Source organism: Dermacentor silvarum, chromosome 4 (genome assembly GCF_013339745.2).
Source record: "Dermacentor silvarum isolate Dsil-2018 chromosome 4, BIME_Dsil_1.4, whole genome shotgun sequence".
In the NCBI taxonomy this organism is placed as follows: Eukaryota; Metazoa; Arthropoda; class Arachnida; order Ixodida; family Ixodidae; genus Dermacentor; species Dermacentor silvarum.
In genome coordinates this window covers 144,813,173-144,833,529 of record NC_051157.2, presented here as the reverse complement: position 1 = coordinate 144,833,529, position 20,357 = coordinate 144,813,173, and the positions used below count along the sequence as shown (strand labels likewise).

The window sequence follows — 20,357 nt, the reverse complement described above, 5'->3', positions numbered from 1 at the left end:
ATGACTGCAGACGACTGTCAAAACGCTGGCAGCAAGCGCATATATACGCCGCAGCGGCGAAGGTACGTGCGGTCTATCGCTTCAACGGAAACTGAGCGGCGAATGTACGACGCATAAAGGTCAGAGCCGTGGGGAGATAAGAGACGGTGCGGGTGAGACGAGCGCGGTTGTTGGCAGTGTAGAAGTGCCCCCCCCCCCTGCTCCCTCCGGCTCTGGCTTTCCGCTTCCTTGCTTGCGCGTGGGAGATTAAGTGCGTTCGCTCTCCGTGGTAGCGCGCGTCCCCGCACGCTTCCGCTGGGGCATACGGCGCGCGGTGAAGATTTTACCTATACGGAACCTCACGGCGACGGCGACGACGACGGCGACGCCGACGGCAGAAATCCGGTTGAAGTGTCCATATAATTGCTATCGCAATAAAATCTAGTTTTATACCTTGTGAGTTTTACTTTTGTCAACAACTAAAGCTTCGCCACAACACAGTGTCGTGTCACTGCAAAGGCTCTGTGACAGCGCACAGAGACGTTACGTGCATCTGTAGCATGCTTATTGGCACTAATTATCTGGCACCATGGCTTGCACTTGTCGGAACACCTAATCTAACAAAATATCTCGCTTTACGATGCGCGAAAACCAATGGATACGTCTTCCGCAAACGAAAGTGCGTCGCCCTCATTGCGACCGTGATACCGCGAAACTTAAGAAAACTAAAGCGTGCCCTCGATCCGACGCGTGTTCAACTGCGTTCGTCATGCGTTCATAATGCAGAAGTGAAATGAGCTTGCACTTATCAATTTAAGCGTCAACGGTCCCATTGAAGAAGAATTCATTGCCACCGCTCCTGCTTCCGCCAGTGCAGCGATTCGCAGTGCCCGCAGTCCACAGCCAATGCTCGCACCGCGGAGCCACCGTCGCGAGAAAATGGCGGCTCCGGAGAACAGCTCTGAATTCTAGTGTTTAGGGCATGTTTTCGCAGCCGCTAGCAAGCGCTGGCGTGGCGCAGCGGTAGAGCAGTGGAATTCCGCGCAGAGGACCCGAGTTCGATGCCGGCTCAAACTGGGTATCTTTTTTCTTCGTGGCGATAGTTGTGACGGGCACCGGTGTCGGCGGTGGCGTAAAACGTCGCCAACCGAAACTGCTATGGGATTGAGCCCATAACAGGCTGTGAAATGTACGCTGACGCCAAAGGACACCCCCGCTTCCTTCAAATTTGGCCAGTTTGTTTATAAACAGCACTATGGTAACTAGTCTTCGTGAAATCATGCTGTCACAATTATAAAGTAAGCTTTTCATGCCGGTTGGACAACCAAAATATGTCGGCTTTCCTAAACAAGTTATCCCGTCCATCGGCGAGAAGGTACTGAGGGGACTAAAGCTTGGCGCCGAAAACGTCACATGGCGACAAAGTCTGAAGATTTGTAAAACAAACAGCTTTCTTAACGTATATTCATTGCCTATATCAAAAGTCGAATAAAATGGAGGAGCACATGGCCGTCGTGGTAACATTTTCGGCTAAACACAAGATAGACGCGATCTGTTCAGCTGTTAACGAACGTGCTTAGGCATAGTTATCGAAGAAAGGAATCCTCGATGAAACACATTAAGAAGTTTGTTGCTTGCGAGCCTTGAGTAGTGCATTCATCATCACGCATAATCCATAACCCATAACCCAGTGCATTATATATACCGTCGATTATTGGCAGTTGCTATAACATCTCAACTGGACGTTGCATAAACAAGCACCAGCGGAAATACAGCTATTCGTGACGCTGTTTCTCTTGTTCTTATGTTTTAGCACTTCCACCATGTGTGCAGCGCTAAACCACCACCGAATCGCACTATTGCGATTGCGCAACCGGCCTATTGGGATTTTGACTCGACCACCAGAAAGATACGATACATTGCAGTGGCGACACGTGTATCTGCCGTGCTTTAATACATTTATTGAAAGAAGAGATTGATTTCATTTACGATTTTTTTTCACCTGTTCACTTCGATATCACGCATTGGACATATTTAGGCTTCGTTTCTAACAAAAAAACATATTTGCAAGTGTAGTGATTTGCGCGTGTCCCTTCTTTGTTGTTGTGTGCCGTTTCGTCACCCTACCTACCATCATGCTTACGTCTGTCTAGAGCAGGCGTTCTTTGTACATTGGTACACATGCGCAAAAAGTGTAGTGCACTACAGTGGGATAATGGTTTTTCTTGTTTTAAACTTTCCTCTGGTGTTTTCTCGACCTATAATTGACGGAGCGCCCCCCCCCCCCCCCATCTGCCAATAGATAGCGCTTCCACTGGACAGCGGTAACATTAATGTCGCACGAAATGACATATTTTTCGGGATGAATAAAGATTGGCTGATTAATGCCATAGAGCAAATGTATAAAACTAGGGATAGAAATGAGGATTTTTAGAAGATGATTTATTAAAAAATGTGGTGACAACGATTAGCCGAGCTTATGCAGGAAAGTTACGGTAACGTCTGTGATATATACAATGGCAATGGAAACCATATGAGAGCCATATGATACTGCCAAAGTGGATGGCGAAAAATTTCACCGACGATTACCATACTTCCTAGTGCGGAATTGGAGCGCAGCTCTATCTCGTGTTTTCATTTCGCATGTCAATATTTCAATTTATGATTATGTAGGTACACAGTTTATATTAGCAAGAGAACGCTGTGAGTAGCGTAGCTGGCCCTGACAATCTGTCTCATGCAACACATAGCAAGCGGAGCGAAGTGGGGCGCGACCGCCTCGGTAATCGAGAAATCGCGAGAGGCAGCGCGTTGGTGACGCGTGGGCGCGGTTCACAACAGCTGCCGCAAACACACCTCCGCTAATGCAGCTCTTTGTTTCCATACAGACGACGCGCGCTACTCTGGTGCCATGTCACAGCCATCTTCACTGCACAGACCGTCTTGCGTGGCACTACGCTTTTCTTCGCAAACTTTCGTTCCACCAACGACGAGAGCGGCCCTTCGTCGCGGGGAAATCGTGCCACTAGTGTCAGCGACGACAACACCATAGGGAGCCAAGCCCCTTGCAGTAGCAGTGATCCGCTGCTACCGCGTACTGACCTCAGCAGCTGACGCCGCGGACAAGCGTAGCCCTCCCTAATTAACGCCACCCTGCCCCACCCTCGGAAGCATAGAAGAGATCGCCCATGCGGCGGCAATTCAGCGCATGGGCAGACCATCTCCTCTCGGCTCCCCTTCCGCTCTCGGGAATCAGGATTATGATCTGTAATGAAGATACGAGTATGTAAGCACACTAATAACAAGACCTACTCGTCAATATCACCAAAATTTTCTAACCCCTTATTTAGCCCGAACCAACCAATCTAAAGGGTCCCTAAACCACCCCGAGGTGGAAATGTAGTTGTGGTATTGCAGTTGTGCACGAGTGTACAACGAACACGTAGGAAAGAGAATTTTTTGAAATGGTGCCCTAATAGCGGAGTTACACGTGTTTGATGATCTAAACACGGCGCTCGCTCGTTTCGCTCTTTCCTTCGCTGCTCTCCTCGTCGGCTGGTCTCTACTCTTCGCGGAGTGCTCCTCCAAATGTCACGTGACATCCGTCATCGCCAACGCGCTTCTCAAATCACTGTCCACTTCCGATTAAGGCACGTCCACGCTAGCGGCAAATATACCGACGGCGAACCCGCCTCCAGTGCGGTAGAACATCTGCCGCGCGAGAGGTGTCCAAAATAGACTGTAGTTCGGCTGTCGCACCGCCCGCAGCACGATCGACGGGCCAATCGACGGCCGCGAAGCTGCGCGCCTCCGCCACCACCGACGAAAACATCGGCTGCAGCTTCGGTTCCAAGCAAAACAATTTCCGCTTGATAAAGTGATGCGTAAATTGTACATTTTATGAAAAACGATATCCACGGTCAAACGTTAAACGCAAACGAGAGCTCCGATACTTGTCGAGCTCAGCCAACACCTCCTATATACTTGTATAGGAGGTGTTGGCTCAGCCACAGCCCACGGCTACCGACGGCAGACGACCGGCTCGGCTGTGCTCGCATCGCAGCCGACGGCGCCGCTAATATCAACGTATTTTCTTCTTTGTGTGCAATTATTGCGAAGAGCGACAACAACAGTAAGGAAATATTACAGCTTCCGAGCGTCGGAGATTCATTCCGAAGCGCCGTCCGCTTTAGCTTTGAAGTGAACCGGAGAAGGCCTATAGCTACGATATCGGCGCCGTCGAGCGATCAGCGGCGGTGAGGCTGCCGCACAAATGGGTTCCGGTCTCATCCTTACTTCACAAGAAAATCTCGCCGTTCGCGAGCAAAACTGTCGTCCAACGGAGGCCCCCGCATGGCAAACGGCATGCGGCGAGTTACCGTGCCGGTAACGTGCTACCAGCTGTGGCTCCCCGCTGTGGCTGCCGTGCCGGCCCGTGCTCATGCGAGGCTTGCCGCTATGGCCCCTTCGCGCGCACGTCTAGAAAGGCCAACACTGTCCGGCCAGCTAATCAAACCGGTAAGCACGATTTGGTGGATGGAACGTGAGCGATTTGGCACTTACGTTGCGGGCTGTAATTACCGATTGGCAAGGGCGCACGAGCGAGCAACATGACGAGGAATAGCAGGGAACGCGCGTACCTGCTAGCAGACTAACGGGAAGTCGTACGTCTTTGTTCGACCAATGGGCGTAGTAACCGGTGTTGACATCACCATATGCACCCTGCTGACATCGTGACGACCGCTGGGATACCAGAAAGGTCTGGTATCCCCAGCGGTGTTTGTTTCTTTATTTTTTATTTTGTGGCGCGCCCGCGGCGCGTAGCGCTTCAGCGTTTCGCATCGTTGACCGTGACGGCATTCGGAAATCGATGCGCGCGTTTACTTGAAATCTTTAAAAAATACCGGAGGTGGTTTAGGGGCCCTTTAAATACTCTTTCTGTCCACGCACCATAATTAACTGAAATGACTTGCTCTTAAAAAAGTTGTATCAGCATTGTTTTACTTGTTGTGACCTAATGTTGTATTTCATTCATCCTGCATATACTTCGTGTCTGCAGTATGTATTAAATAAATATATAAATAAAGTTACTTGGTGTCAATTGAACAGCAAATCATGCCCATTAGTCACGCAATATAAGTACCTAGGCCCTAGGGATATACATAAACGAAGGAAAGACTTACTCATGCAGTCACCAAGATAGTCTGAAAATAAAAGGAAGCCGAAAAAGCAATAATGAAACAGCACTTTGGGACCGCAATAAATGTAAGCTGGTGCGTGACATCTGGACAGGAGTAGTGGTGCAAGCGTTAACATTCGCAAACGCCATTTTGTGCTTCAAATCTGATAAATTGTCGTGGTTGGAAGTTAACCAAAGATTGGTAGTCCGGATTTTGGGAGCCTACGGTAAAACCACAAATGAGGCAGTGCAAGCTGACGTGGGTTGGGCCTCTTTTGAAGTCAGAGAAGGGCCGAATAAAATTAGTTTTGAAGAAGGCCTCAGGAACATAGACGAAAATGAATGGGCGGCTAAAGTGCACAAATATCTGTACCTGAAAAGCGTAGACACCGAATGTAGTAAAGGGTTAATAAAGGTCGCAACCAAGTACATGATAATTGAAAGTCTAAATAGACTACCAGAGGTCTTCAAACAGCAAGTGAGGGAAACAGGAACAGTGATTTGGATGAACAGAATGGAAACAAAGAAGACCATTGAGATTTGCAAAAAATGGGAAGAAAGAAATCACATGTGAAAGATCTGTACGATAACACAAAGAGCCGTGGCTTGCTATTTGAGGCTCGAGGCGGTTGCTTAAGGCTAAAAACATACCGGAGCCAATATTCGCATCGAGATGAGGCACGTGTATGCTGCAGTAGAAATCCCGAGACTACTAAGCACGTCCGAGTGTAAAGGAAGGTATTTGCCCCATGAGACCAGTGCGTAGCGTATCCTTTCAGTAGCGCTTAGATTAAAAGTGGGCGGGAGCATAAACCGGTCAGCAATCCAGATAGGTAAGAGACGTTAGCAGTATTGATACCAATATTGATGCGTTCAGAGATTGACACGACCAGATCCGTTAGAGGCATAAGTAGCGGTACAAGGTAAGTAGAGAAGTTTTGAGGAAGATTAAAATGAATTAATCGACGTCAATTACTCACAGGGGACCCTGATCATGAGAAAGAGGTTCACAGAAGAATAAAATTGGGTTGGAGTGCATACAGCAGGCATTTCCAAATCCTGACTGCGAGCTTACCACTGTCGTTGAAAAGAAAACTGTTCAATCATTGCATTCTGCCGGTGCTAACATATGGGGCAGAAACTAGGAGGTTAACAAAGAAGCTCGAGAACAAGTTAAGGACGGCACAAAAAGTGATGGAACGAAAAATCTTAGCCCTAACTTTAAGATACGGGGACAGAGCCGTGTGGATCAGAGCGCAAACGGGGACAGCCGATATTCTAGTTGACATTTAGAGGGAAAAAATGGAGCTGGGCAAGTCCTGTAATGCGTGGGATGGATAACCGGTGGATCATTAGAGTGACATAATGAGTGCCAAGAGAAGGGAAGCGCAGTCGAGGATGGCAGAAAACTAGGTGAGGTGATGAAGTTAAGAAATTTGCAGGCACAAGTTGAAATCAGCTAGCGCAAAAAGGGGTAATTGGAGATCGCAGGGATAGGCCTTCTTCCTGCAGTGGACGTAAATATGAAGTGATGATGATGATGATAATTATTGTCACGGGAAACGGTATAACAGAAAATATATTTACAAAATATATACAGCGAACTGTAGTACTGCCAAGATGGTGGAAAGACAATCTCTTCAATCGTCGTCTTCTTCACCCAAATGATCAACGTCATCTTTGTCCCATTGCGCGCAGTCTCGTAACATTAACCTCCGGCCGGAAAAGCGCCGACCCGGCGCCATGACAGGGTGGTGGGCGTGAGGTATGGCTTGAGGCGGGCCACGTGCACGACGTTTGAGGAAGGAGAACACCTGGTAGGATCGAGTGGTGCTATTTCATAATTGACATCTGTCAATTGTCGCAGGCACGCGATAGGGCCCAGAGTATTTCCAAATTAGTTTTTCAGAAAGGCCAACACGCCGAGACGGGGACCAGACAAGGACAAGATCACCCGCAGTGAAGTGGGCGTCCTAGTGGTGGGCGTCGTACAACTTCTGCCGTGACTGCGACGCAGAGAGGCGAAGGCGGGCAATGTGACGTGCCTTTTCTGCTGTAGCAATGGCGTCGCGCGTGTATTCAGTAGGCAGTGCGTCAGGAGTCGAAATAAGTGTGTCGAAAGGGAGCGTTGGTTCTCGTCCGTAGAGAAGATAGAAGGGAGAGTAGCCGGCGGTGTCATGGCGTGAGGAGTTATAGGCAAAGGTGACAAAAGGTAGCGCAGTGTCCCAGTAATGGTGATCAGACGAAACATACATAGAGAGCATATCAGTGATAGTTCGATTCAGACGTTGAGTAAGACCGTTGGTTTCGGGGTGGTACGCAGTCGTAAGTTTGTGTTTGGTGGCACAAGAACGAAGTAAGTCTTCAATGACTTTAGATAAGAAGTAGCGACCCCGGTCGGTGAGAAGCTGACGAGGAGCGCCGTGACGTAAAATTACTTCTTGCAGCGAGAAGTCGGCGACGTCTGTAGCGCAACTGGTCCGGAGAGGTCTTGTGATAGCGTAACGGGTCGCATAATCCGTAGCAACGGCAATCCATTTATTTCCAGCGGTGTAGAGAGGGAATGGGCCGAGAAAGTCGAGGCCAACACGAAAAAATGGCTCGGCTGGTATGTCAATAGGCTGGAGGAGCCCAGCTGGAGGAAGAGATGGCCTTTTCCGGCGTTGGCACGACTCGCTGTCGGTGACATAACGATGAAACGAACGGTTGAGACCGGGCCAGAAAAATCGCCGCCGTACACGCTCATACGTCCTGGAAACATCAAGGTGGCCGTTTGTAGGGGCATCATGCAGTTGCTCGAATACGGTCGCCCGAAGATGTACGGGAACGACGAGTAGTAGTTCCGTGTCCCTCGGGGTGCATGTTGCGGCAATATAATGCGCAATTTACCCTCACAAACAGGCGAAGTGACCGGTCCGACGAGTCAGACTGCAGTCGGATGATGAGAACATTTACAGACGTGTCCCGCCGTTGCTCGTCACCAATGTGGCTGAAAGCGGAGAGCGAGAAAAGGCCAGGCGGTGTATCCTCCGTGGTAGCTTCGGGGGCATCAACGGGGTGCCGGGACAAGGAGTCGACATCATGGTGTAGTCGGCCAGACTTGTAGACCACAGTGTACGTGAATTCTTGTAGACGTATAGCCCAGCGACCTAGACGCCCAGTGGGGTCCGTAAGGCTCGAAAGCCAGTACCATAGTCCAGTACCGTGGTGGTCAGTGGTAACAGTAAAAGGCCGCCCGTATAAGTAGGGGCGAAATTTGCCAACTGCCCAAACAAGAGCGAGGCTCTCGCGCTCGGTAATGGAATAATTGCGCTCGGCAGGTGAAAGAAGCCGGCTGGCGTATGCAATCTCTCTATCACAACCACGTTGGCATTGGGCTAAAACAGCACTAATGCCACAGCCACTCGCGTCTGTGCGTACTTCAGTTGGAGCATTGGGATCAAAGTGGGAGAGAATCGGCGGGGTAGTGAGTAGCATGATAAGGTGTGAAAAGGCTGTGGCTTGAGCGAAACCCCACGACAACGGATCGTCTTTCCTGAGAATATGTGTTAGTGGACGGGCTATGTCAGCGAAATTTCTGACAAATCGGCGGAAATACGAGCACAAGCCCACAAAGCTCGGAACATCCTTGGCACAAGTTGGTACAGGGAACTCGATGACAGCACGAACCTTGGCGGGGTTGGGACGGACGCCAGTTGAATCAACGAAGCCCGAAGATAGTAATTTGGCGGCAACCGAAGTGGCATTTCGACGAATTAAGTTGTAGCCCAGCCGCACGCAACGCCTGACAGGATGGATGAAAGACGTGTGAGGTGTGTCGAAAATTTCGAGGAGAACACGATCACGTCGTCCAGGTAGCACAGGCAGATAGACCATTTAAAGCTGTGCAACAGCGTGTCCATCATTTCCTCGAATGTGGCCGGGGCATTGCACAAACCAAATGGCATAACTTTGAACTGATAGACGCCGTCAGCTGTAACAAATGCTGTCTTTTCACGGTACGTGTCGTCCACGGCGATCTGCCAGTAACCAGAGCGCACGTCGATGGATGAAAAATATGTCGCACCGTGAAGGCAACTCAGAGCGTCATCAATTCGTGGAAGAGGATATACATCCTTCTTGGTGATCTTACTGACATGCCGATAATCAACGCAAAATCGCCAACTGTTGTCTTTCTTTTTAACTAAGACAACAGGGGAAGCCCATGGACTCGCGGACGGCTCAATAATGCCTTTTGAAAGCATTTTGTCAACCTCTTGTTGAATAACTTGGCGCTCGGATGGTGACACGCGATAAGGTCGCCGGTGAATCGGAGGCGCATCGCCAGTATGTATGCGATGTTTGACGAGAGAGGCTTGACCTAAGGAACGGCCGTCAAAGTCGAAGATGTCGGAGTACGTGACGAGCAAATGACGGATGTCGTCTACTTGGGAGGGCAGGAGGTCCGGGGCAATCATCTTTGTGATAAGCGCTCTGTACCGACGGAGAAGTGGGCGCGTCGGTGGACAAAATTGTTGCTGTAGGATCAGGTGACAGTGATGAAATCTGGCACTCATCTGATGGTGACAGGGTGACCAAAACTATGCCTTGGAGAAGAACTTGATGACAGAGTCCGAAGTTCAAGAGGGGCAAGCAAGTCTGGTTGGTCGCAACAGTCACAACAGTGTGAGAAAGGAAATGTTGTGCGACAAAAGGACACTGGTAGACGGAGTAACCACATAGTCATCATCCGGTACACTGGGGCAAGCTACAATACAGGTGAGTGCTTGGGGCCGCAAACGAACAAACTCGGCACCAGAGAGCTGGCTCTGGACTACGTCAGGAGCGTCTAGTGAAGCGTGGAAGTCAAGTTCAACGACACCGGCCGAGCAGTCAATTACAGCGGAGTGGTCAGTCAAGAAATCGAATCCAAGGATTACGTCATGAGGGCAGTGCCGAAGAACATGAAACAACACGGAAGTGTGGCGGCCAGCGACGCTCACGCGTGCGGTGCACATTCCAAGCACGGACGGAGTTCCGCCGTCAGCGACACGCACAGTGCGGGACTATGGAGGTGTTAGCACTTTGTGTAAGCGTTCACGGAGATCAGCGCTCATGATACAAATATGTGCACCGGTGTCAATAAGGGCAGTAGCAGGTAGGCCATCCACTTCTACGGCAAGTTGGTTCTCGTGCGTGGGCAAGGTTAAAAGAGGCTTTGCAGGTCGTGGGTCCAATGCAGCGTCACCTGCGGGAGCTGCATTGCTCCGTTTTCCTAGGAAGAGCGGCCAGAGGGGTGCGGCGATGAATAGCGGCGGGGCAGAGGGGACCGGCCACGACGATCCTGCGGAGAAGGTGAACGGCTGGAGCTGCGGGTTGGTACATGAGCGTCTCGGAGCGGTGAGTTGTTACGAGCGGGACACTCCAGGGGCCGATTGTCGTCGCGGCGAATGTCAAAAAATGAGCGAGGGGAGGAAGGTTGGCGATACCGGCAGTGACGGGAAATATGTCTAACGCCGTGGCAATGAAAACATATGGGCTTATCGTCCTGGGTTCTCCACTGGGCAGGATCACGAGAGTGGCGCAGCGTTGCTGTATTTCTGTAAGGCGTAAGAACAGAACTGGCCCGAGGGTGAGGCAGGGATGCAACAGGCTGGAGTCCTGCGTTAGCCAGCTCTTCCCTCACGACGGCTTGTATTAAAGCGACTGTCGGTCGGGGATCGTCGGAAGGGCGTGCGAAATAGGAAGGTGGCGACGCCGCCTGAATTTTACGACGCACGATGCGGACAAGGCTATCGGTGGTCGGTTGCTGATTGGTCGGCTGAACGTCCGCGCAGGACGATGTAGCGGCCGTGTTTGGAAGCCGCATGAATTGTTGGGCGATGCGGCGACTCTTCAGTGCTTCAAACCGCCGGCATTCCTTGATAAAGTCTTCAACGGTCGAGCAGTCCTTAAAGACCAGCAAGTTGAAAGCATCATCAGCAATGCCTTTCAGGACGTGACTTACTTTGTGCGCCTCGGTCATGGTGGCATCAACTCCACGGCAAAGGGCGATAACGTCAAGGATGTACGACACGTACGACTCGGTGGGAGATTGGGCGCGACAGGAGAGATCTTTCGAAGCGACGCTCTGGTGGCCAATTGGTTTGCCAAGTAGGTCACGAAGCTTCTGCTTACATAGATCCCAGCTGGTCAGCTGCGTTTCGTGAGTGTCAAACCAGACGCGCGCTGTCCCACTGAGGTAGAAACCGACATTAGCGAGTGTCACTGTCGGGTCCCACCGATTGTTGGTTGCGACCTGCTCGTAATTACTAATCCATTCATCAACGTCGACGTTGTCGGTGCCGCAAAAGGTTCCTGGGTCGCGGGGTTCGATCAAGATCGCCGGCTGGGGTGCCGGTGTTGCGGTTGACTCAATATCCCCGCCTGTTGACATTGTGCAACTTGCCAGGACACGTCCGCTGCGGAGTTCCGTCTTGAGTATTAGCCAGCACCTCCACCAAAATGTCACGGGAAACGGCATCACTGAAAATATACTTACAAAATTTATACAGCGAGCTGTAGCACTGCCAAGATGGCGGAAAGACAATCTCTTCAATCGTCGTCTTCTTCACCCAAATGATCAAGGTCATCTTTGTCCCATTGCGCGCAGTCTCGTAACAATATGATTTGTAATGAAGAAAAGTAACCTGTGCCTCAGCAGGATCGCCACCGGCTTGAGCTCGTGGTTGCTGTCCTTGGCCGAACGCTTGTGAGTGCTACCCGTTCGCCTGCATCCGTTGCCAATAAACCTCTTAGCAAGTGGTGGAGTCTCCTGGGTTTCGACCACCTTGGAACTTCGGAGTCGCACTCTACCCCCCATCATGCCCGAGGACGCAAGCGGGACTCCTCCAACTCCTCCAACGGCGCCGCCCACCCTGGTTTGTTCCGGCGCCTTACGTCTGCGAGATCCCCCTATCTTCTCTGGCACAGATGAAAAAGACGTTGACGATTGGCTCTCTTCATACGAGCGAGTGAGTGACCATAACCACTGGGACGATGCTACCAAGTTGAGAACCGTAGCCTTCTATCTCTCGGGCGTTGCGAAACTGTGGTTTCTAAACCATGAAGGCGTCCTCACTTCGTGGTTGGTCTTCAAAACCATGTTTACCCAAGTTTTCGGTCGGCCAGAAGTAAGAAAGCTCCGTGCAGAACAGCGTTTGCGCACACGATTCCAAGAGATCAGGGAGAATTTCACGAGCTACATTGAGGACATTATTGACCTTTGCAAACGGGTGAACGCGTCGATGTCAGAGGAAGAGAAGATCAAACATATAATGAAGGGTATTGAGGACGACGCATTCCAAATGTTATTATCGAAGAGTACTCGCACTGTCGTTGAAGTGATAGAATTGTGTCAGAGTTACGACGAGTTGCGTAGGCAACGGCTTCACACCAGACGTCCCCCTGCGCCCGCCGACTCTGTGTCCAGCCTTGGTGTCAGCGACGACCATGCTACCCTGTTTCTGAAGATTCAGGAATTCGTTCGCGCAGAGGTCGCTCGCCAGCTATCTTTGATGTCTTGCATCCCGGAACCACTACCCGCTTTGGCACCTACGATCCGCGACTTCATCCAGGAGCAAGTTTCGCAAGCCATTCCTCCAGCACGTGATCCGACGCCAGTCACTGCACCTCTCACGTACTCCGAAGCAGTTGCCCGACCTCGCCCACAAACGCTCTCGCCGCCCGCTATGCATCGACCACCGACCTTTTCGCCGCCTCCTATGCCGTTACCAGATCGACAGCATTTTCCGACTTCTCAGCCACGAGTCGGAGCTTACCCCCAGCAATGGCGCACCTTCGATGACCGTCCAATATGTTTTGCTTGTGGTGGTGCTGGTCATGTCGCGCGCCATTGCCGTCGTCGCATGCTTCCTTTCCCGAACATCTGGCGAGCGCCACCGTTCCCCGCTCAATTTTCATCTTCGCCTTCCAGCCATCCTACCTCTTCCTTTTGTCCTGATCGCTCAACCGCGCCTACCCGCCGCTCACCATCTCCACGTCGTCGCTCGCTTTCTCCGATGCGTCGCCGTGCCGGACCCACCGAGCAGGAAAACTGATGGCCGCAGTTGCCGAGGCACGAACTGCGTCTACGTCGAAATGCTCAAGTCCTCGTCCCTCTCCAGCCAACGTAATTGAAGTCTATGTCGAAGGAGTCGCCGTCCTGGCACTTGTCGATACAGGAGCCGCAGTGTCTGTAATTTCCGCCAAACTCTGTCGCATACTAAAAAAAGTTCTGACGCCTTTATCCGACCTCTCCCTTCGAACCGCGACCGCTCAAAACATTACGCCTTTTGCTGCCTGTACTGGGCGGGTCTTCATTCAAGGAGTTCTGTATACCGTCGAATTCGTCGTGCTGCGCTCGTGTTCCCATGATATTATATTAGGCTGGGACTTCCTTGCAAATAACAACGCCGTTATTGACTGTTGCCACGCCGAACTTGAACTTTCTGCGCTTCACAATCTTGAGCCAATCGACGACCGCCCTTCTAGTGATAAACTGTTTGTGTCCGAAGACAATGCCGTTCCTCCGTGCTCTTCCCTGCTTGTCCCTGTATCGTGCGCGGCTATTTCTGAGGGCAGTGTTCTCTGTACGCCCTCTAAAGTTTTCCTTCGCCGCAAATGTTCTCCGCTGCCCTTTGCTGTCCTTACTCATCGCAGTGGCGCCACGAAGATGCTCGTCGACAATCCCACGGCGTGCCCTTTACCTTTATTTCATGGCGAATGCCTAGGCCTTGTTCAGCCGGTCGACACCTTTTGGATCTTTGATGCTCCTACGGCTTCTGCTCCTACGGACCTTAGTGCACTTTCTTGCGACCCCGCGGTTGATCAGGCTCTCCTCGACGCTTTCAACCGCTCCATCGACGATGAAACGTCATCTTCACAAAGAAGCCAGCTGCTCACTCTGCTGCAGAAGTTCCGCGCCTCTTTTGACAGCCCTGCTTCCAGTTTGGGTCGCACATCAACCGTTTTTCACCAGATTGATACCGGCAGTCATGCACCTCTACGGCAACACCCTTATCGGGTTTCCGCCTCGGAGCGCCGTGTAATTGATGACCAGGTTGATGACATGCTCAAGCGCGGCGTTGTACAGCCTTCGAGCAGTCCCTGGGCGTCACCGGTCGTTATTGTTAAGAAAAAGGATGGCTCTATTCGGTTCTGCGTCGATTACCAACGTCTTAAACAAGATAACGCGCAAGGACGTTTACCCGTTACCGCGCATCGACGACGCCCTCGACTGTTTTGCAGGGAACGGAGTTCTTTTCTTCGCTGGATTTACGTTCCGGATACTGGCAAGTCCCTATGGCACCATCTGATCTGACATAAAACAGCATTTGTGACACCTGACGGATTATATAAATTTACCGTGATGCCTTTCGGCCTGTGTAACGCTCCAGCCACTTTTGAGAAGATGATGGTAATATTTTACGCGGCCTCAAATGGAACACATGTATCTGCTACCTAGACGACGTCGTTGTCTTTTCCGCTGATTTCCATACACATCTCAGCCGTCTCGAGCACGTTCTGAAATGTCTCACTGACGCGGGACTTCAACTCAACTTAAAAAATGTCGTTTTGGTGCCCGAAAGCTCACCATTCTTGGCCATGTTGTCTCGTGAGACGGCATTCTTCCGGACCCAGCCAAGCTCCGCGCCGTCGCTGACTTTCCAAAACCGACGAAGTTAAAGGAGCTTCGAAGTTTCGTTGGTTTGTGCTCGTATTTCCGACGTTTCATTCGAAATGTCGCATCAATAAGTGCACCCCTGACAGACCTTCTAAGCGGCGACAACGAACTTTCAGTTTGGTCACCCGCCTGCGATGACGCCTTCACGAAATTACGCCGCCTGCTAACCTCGCCACCTATTCTCCATCACTTCGACCCTGCCGCCCCCACCGAGGTCCACACCGATGCCAGCGGCATCGGACTCGGTGCCGTACTCGCGCAACGGAAGGCGGGGTTCGATGAATATGTCGTCGCCTACGCGAGCCGAACTCTGACAAAAGCCGAGGCTAATTACTCGGTTACAGAGAAAGAGTGTTTAGCCATTATTTTGGCCCTTGGGAAATTTCGCCCTTATTTGTATGGTCACACTGTCGACGTCATCACTGACCACCACGCCCTTTGTTGGCTGTCCACCCTGAAGGACCCATCTGGCCGACTTGCTCGCTGGGCCCTTAAGCTACAGGAGTACGACATCCGCGTTCTTTACCGTTCAGGCCGCAAACACACGGACGCTGACGCCCTTTCTCGATCACCGGTCGCAGCTGACAACGCTTGCCTATCCGCCCTTGAGCCCGCACTTACATCACATGCACTGCACAACATGCCGTCGGAGCAGCACAAGGATCCCTGGATCAGTGCTCTCATCACCATCCTTTCTGATCCATCCACCTCTTCACCATCTCGCGCTCTTCACCGCCAGGCTACCCACTTCTGCATCCACGATGGCCTTCTTTATCGTCGTAATTACCTTTCTGACGGACGCAAGTGGCTTCTTGTGATACCCCGACATCTCCGTGACCTTATCTGCGACGCTTTCCACGCGGACCCGCAGTGCGCGCATGCCGGCCTCTTCAAGACCTACGCTCGACTACGCCTCCGATTTTATTGGCGCGGCATGTATAACTACGTGCGAAAGTTCGTTCGCTCCTGTACTCAGTGCCAACGCCGTAAATTACCTCCCGGACAAGTCTACCCGTCACAACCCCTTCCTTGCCCTAGTCGTCCCTTTGATCGTGTTGGTATTGACATATACGGACCGCTACCATCCACTCCAGCAGGGAACCGCTGGATTATTGTTGCCGTGGATCACTTGACCCGCTATGCTGAAACCGCCGTTCTGCCGACTGCCACCGCCCGCGACGTTGCATCGTTTCTGTTACACCATATCGTTCTGCGCCACGGTGCCCCTCGCGAACTTTTGAGCGATAGAGGCCGAGCCTTTCTTGCCGATGCTTTGAAGGCACTACTCGACGAATGCCGAATCATTCACCGCACAAGTACAGCGTACCATCCGCAAACTAACGGCATGACAGAACGCTTCAACCGTACTCTTGGTGATATGCTATCAATGTACGTCGCCTCTGATCATTCAAATTGGGACCAAGTTCTCCCTTTCGTGACGTATGCGTACAATACTGCGGCCCAAGCAATTACTGAATTTTCCCCATGCTTTCTTCTATATGGCCGAGAACCATCTCATACGTTCGATACAATTCTTTCATATCGACCTGATGCGGCCGAAAGTACTCCGCTGTCTGAAGCTGCTCGACATGCTGAGGAATGCCGCCAGCTTGCCCGCTCTTTTTCCACCGAGGACCAGTGGCAACAGCAATCCCGTCAACCTGCCGACCGTTCCGCACCAACATTTTCCCCTGGCTCTCTGGTCTGGCTTCGGGTACCCGCTCCCACACCCGGCCTCTCCGCAAAACTTGTCGCGAAATACCTCGGACCCAACCGCGTTCTGGAGCAAACGTCCTCCGTCAATTACCTCGTGGAGCCCCTCAAGCCACCGACAGACCTGCGCAATCGCGGCCGCGAACTTGTCCACGTCTGTCGCATTAAGCCGTACTACGACCCAATAGTAGTGTCTTCGCCTTAAGCCGCCAGGATGGCGCCTTTTTCGGCGGAGGGCGATTGTAATGAAGAAGAGTAACCTGTGCCTCAGCAGCATCGCCACCGGCATGAGCTCGTGGTTGCTGTCCTTGGCCGAACGCTTGTGAGTGCTACCCGTTCGCGTGACGTAATAGTTCAGCGGAAATCCGCTAGGTGGAGATAAGTAATTAAAGGGAAACTGAGACATCCACCCAAATGTAGCAATTTGCTACAATGGAAACCCAACTGGGTTCCTCGAAAGAAAGCCTCGCAGTTGAAGAAAAATTCGTCCTGGTCCGGGACTCGAACCCGGGACCACCGCCTTTCCGGGGCAGCCGCTCTACCATCTGAGCTAACCAGGCGGCTAGCAGATGGCAGGGCGAAGTTGAATTTGTCGACAACTCGAAGCAAAGGCAAGTATATGACGTAATAGTTCAGCGGAAATCCGCTAGGTGGAGATAAGTAATTAAAGGGAAACTGAGACATCCACCCAAATGTAGCAATTTGCTACAATGGAAACCCAACCGGGTTCCTCGAAAGAAAGCCTCGCAGTTGAAGAAAAATTCGTCCTGGTCCGGGACTCGAACCCGGGACCACCGCCTTTCCGGGGCAGCCGCTCTACCATCTGAGCTAACCAAGCGGCTAGCAAATGGCAGGGCGAAGTTGAATTTGTCGACAACTCGAAGCAAAGGCAAGAATATGACGTAATAGTTCAGCGGAAATCCGCTAGGTGGAGATAGGTAATTAATGGGAAACTGAGACATCCACCCAAATGTAGCAATTTGCTACAATGGAAACCCAACCGGGTTCCTCGAAAGAAAGCCTCGCAGTTGAAGAAAAATTCGTCCTGGTCCGGGAATCGAACCCGGGACCACCGCCTTTCCGGGGCAGCCGCTCTACCATCTGAGCTAACCAGGCGGCTAGCAGATGGCAGGGCGAAGTTGAATTTGTCCACAACTCGAAGCAAAGGCAAGTATATGACGTAATAGTTCAGCGGAAATCCGTAAGGTGGAGATAAGTAATTAAAGGGAAACTGAGACATCCACCCAAATGTAGCAATTTGCTACAATGGAAACCCAACCGGGTTCCTCGAAAGAAAGCCTTGTGGTCGGCGTCTTCGGAAAGCGGCTGCCCCGGAAAGGCGGTGGTCCCGTGTTCAAGTCCCGGACCAGGACGAATGTTTCTTCAACTGCGAGGCTTGAGGATATAAAAGAAGAGAGGTCATTTATATAAAGTAAGAACAGGAGAGGGCCAAGCACGGAGCTTTGTCGTACTCCCGATGATACACCTACTGCCGGGGATTTACTAGAATAAAAAGTACACACTGCGACCGTAGGGAGAGAACGCTAGACAATCCGTTTACAATAATAGGGGTATTTCATACGCATTAAAGTTTATGCAAGCGCTTTGTGTGAACTACTGTACCAAAAGCTTTTGAGACATCGATAAATAACCGGCTATTCAATCACCAACATCGAGACACTGGTCGATTTCATGGGTAAATTGTACGAGCTGAGAGACTGTTCTGAGGCCTCTACTGAAACCATGTTGAGAAGAAGACAAGATGTTAGACTCAAGAAACCCGGCTATATGTTTATAGACGATATGCTCCAGTAACTTGCCACATTAGCTCGTTAATGAAATTGGTCTATAATATGTCAAAAAGTGCTTATTACCAGACTTGTATATTGGAAGAATCTCCGCAACATCCCATGAATTTGGGACTACACAAGTGAACAAGGATTTTTGAATCATAACGGTATAGTTATCGAGAAAAAAGGGAACCGAGGGGCCCGATTTTTAACAAGCATATCATAAGAAGCCAACAAACAATAACACCAAGGACAACATAAGGGAAAATTACTTGCACTTATAATTGAATTAAAGAAATGATAAATTAATGGTAATGAAAATGGATGAAAAAACAACTCTCCGCAGGTGGGGAACGAACCCACGTATTCGCATTAGGCGTACGATGCTCTCACCACCAATTTCGCCTGCGGCAGAAAGGATGTTCCACATCCGCCCCATGGTTTTGTGAGTGGTGACGCTGGCTAACACTCCCAGGGTTATTTCTAGTCGTAAAACATAAATGCCCCAGAAAGTGGATGGCAAAACGGCTCCGCGGTAGCTCAATGGTGAGAGCATGGCACGCGTAATGCGAATACGTGGGTTCGTTCCCCACCTGCGGACAGTTGTTTTTACATCCATTTTCATTTCCATTAATGTATAATTTCTTTAATTCAATTATTAAGTACAAGTAATTTTCCCCTATGTTGTCATTGCTGTTATTGTTTGTTGGTTTCTTATGATATAACGGTATAGTTATGTATGATAATTTTAATGAATGATAATGGTAATGGTAATAGATGCAAGTCCATAAGGAGTAACATAAAAGAAATCAGTTTGGAATGTCATCCGGGCCTGTGTTTTTTCTTGAATAAAAATTTAGAATAAGATTTGAAACACCTTCCTGACTCAGCTCAATGTCATCTATGGAAATATCTGTAACGCGATCAAAATGGGAACCTCAAGACTATCTGTAGTAAAGGCTGATTTGAAATAACTGTTAAACGTCATTGAAATTTCAAGTGGATCATTAATATTTTGACCAATGAGTGTAAATGAATTGGACGAGAAACCTGGAGGTAAAATGGGGACTAAAACTTACATGGGTTAGTTTTAAGTAAATTAGACAAGGTGTGTCTGGTAGTAAAGACCCTGGGCTGCCATCGTTTTAACTCGAAGTTCCGCTTTAATTGATTGCAATTTTCGAAATGTATTAGGATCTGTCACGACTCAGAGTGGAGGAGGAAATAACTTTATTGTGTCCTGAGGAACCCTTCCCCACCCACTCTTGGTTTAGTGGTCGGCAGGGGTCGCGGGCCGCACCCACGTTGGGACGGGAAGCCCGTGAGCCTCCGCCCTTTCGTGAGCCCTCTGGACAGCCTGGAGCTGGGTCTGGTGGTCGTCGCTTCGGAGGGCGTCCTCCCAGTCTTCTTCTTTACTGAACATGGTGCCACTTAACGCGGAGCATTGCCAGCCCATGTGCGCTAGTGAGCAGTATGATTCGCCACAATCCGGACATTGCGGCTCTACCTCTGGTGAATAAAGGCTCAGTCTGCCTCTCGAGGGGAACGACCCTGTTTGAAGCATTCTGAATATTGATGAGTGTGGTCTATTGAGTTTAGCGTGGGGGAGCGGGAAGGCCCTCCTCGACAGCTGATAGTGCGTTGTTATCTCGTTGAAGGTGAGCAGCGGGTCTCGGTGCTCCCCTCCCTCCCCGCCACTTCGCTCGCCACGATCACCGCGGTGGGTGAGTCCTCGCGCGCGGTCGTGCGCCAGCTTGTTGGCGTTGGGAAAGTTGGGGTGCACGTCGGCCCCCATGTGGGCCGGAAACCATTTCACGATGTGACGACCGGCGGCTCCCTCGTGGCTGAGGACGGCCGCCGCTTCCCGCGATATGGAGCCCGAGGCGAATGCTCTGGCCGCCGATCGCGAATCTGTGTACACATAAGGACGTTCGGGGTCCCTCATTGCCATGCCTATTGCCACTTGTTCAGCCACTTCGGACGTTACCCCCTT

At 50.9% G+C, this 20,357-nt stretch overlaps 1 protein-coding gene and 1 non-coding gene across 4 annotated transcripts in view; one reads left to right on the top strand and one right to left on the bottom strand.

Moving 5' to 3' along the window:
• The window catches only part of LOC125944803 (uncharacterized), a 204,956-nt gene that overhangs the window by 118,030 nt on the left and 66,569 nt on the right, over positions 1-20,357 (top strand). The window lies entirely within an intron of this gene.
• Positions 17,616-17,690, bottom strand: Trnas-gga (transfer RNA serine (anticodon GGA)). The gene has a single exon. It is a non-coding gene; the product is annotated as a tRNA-Ser (tRNA).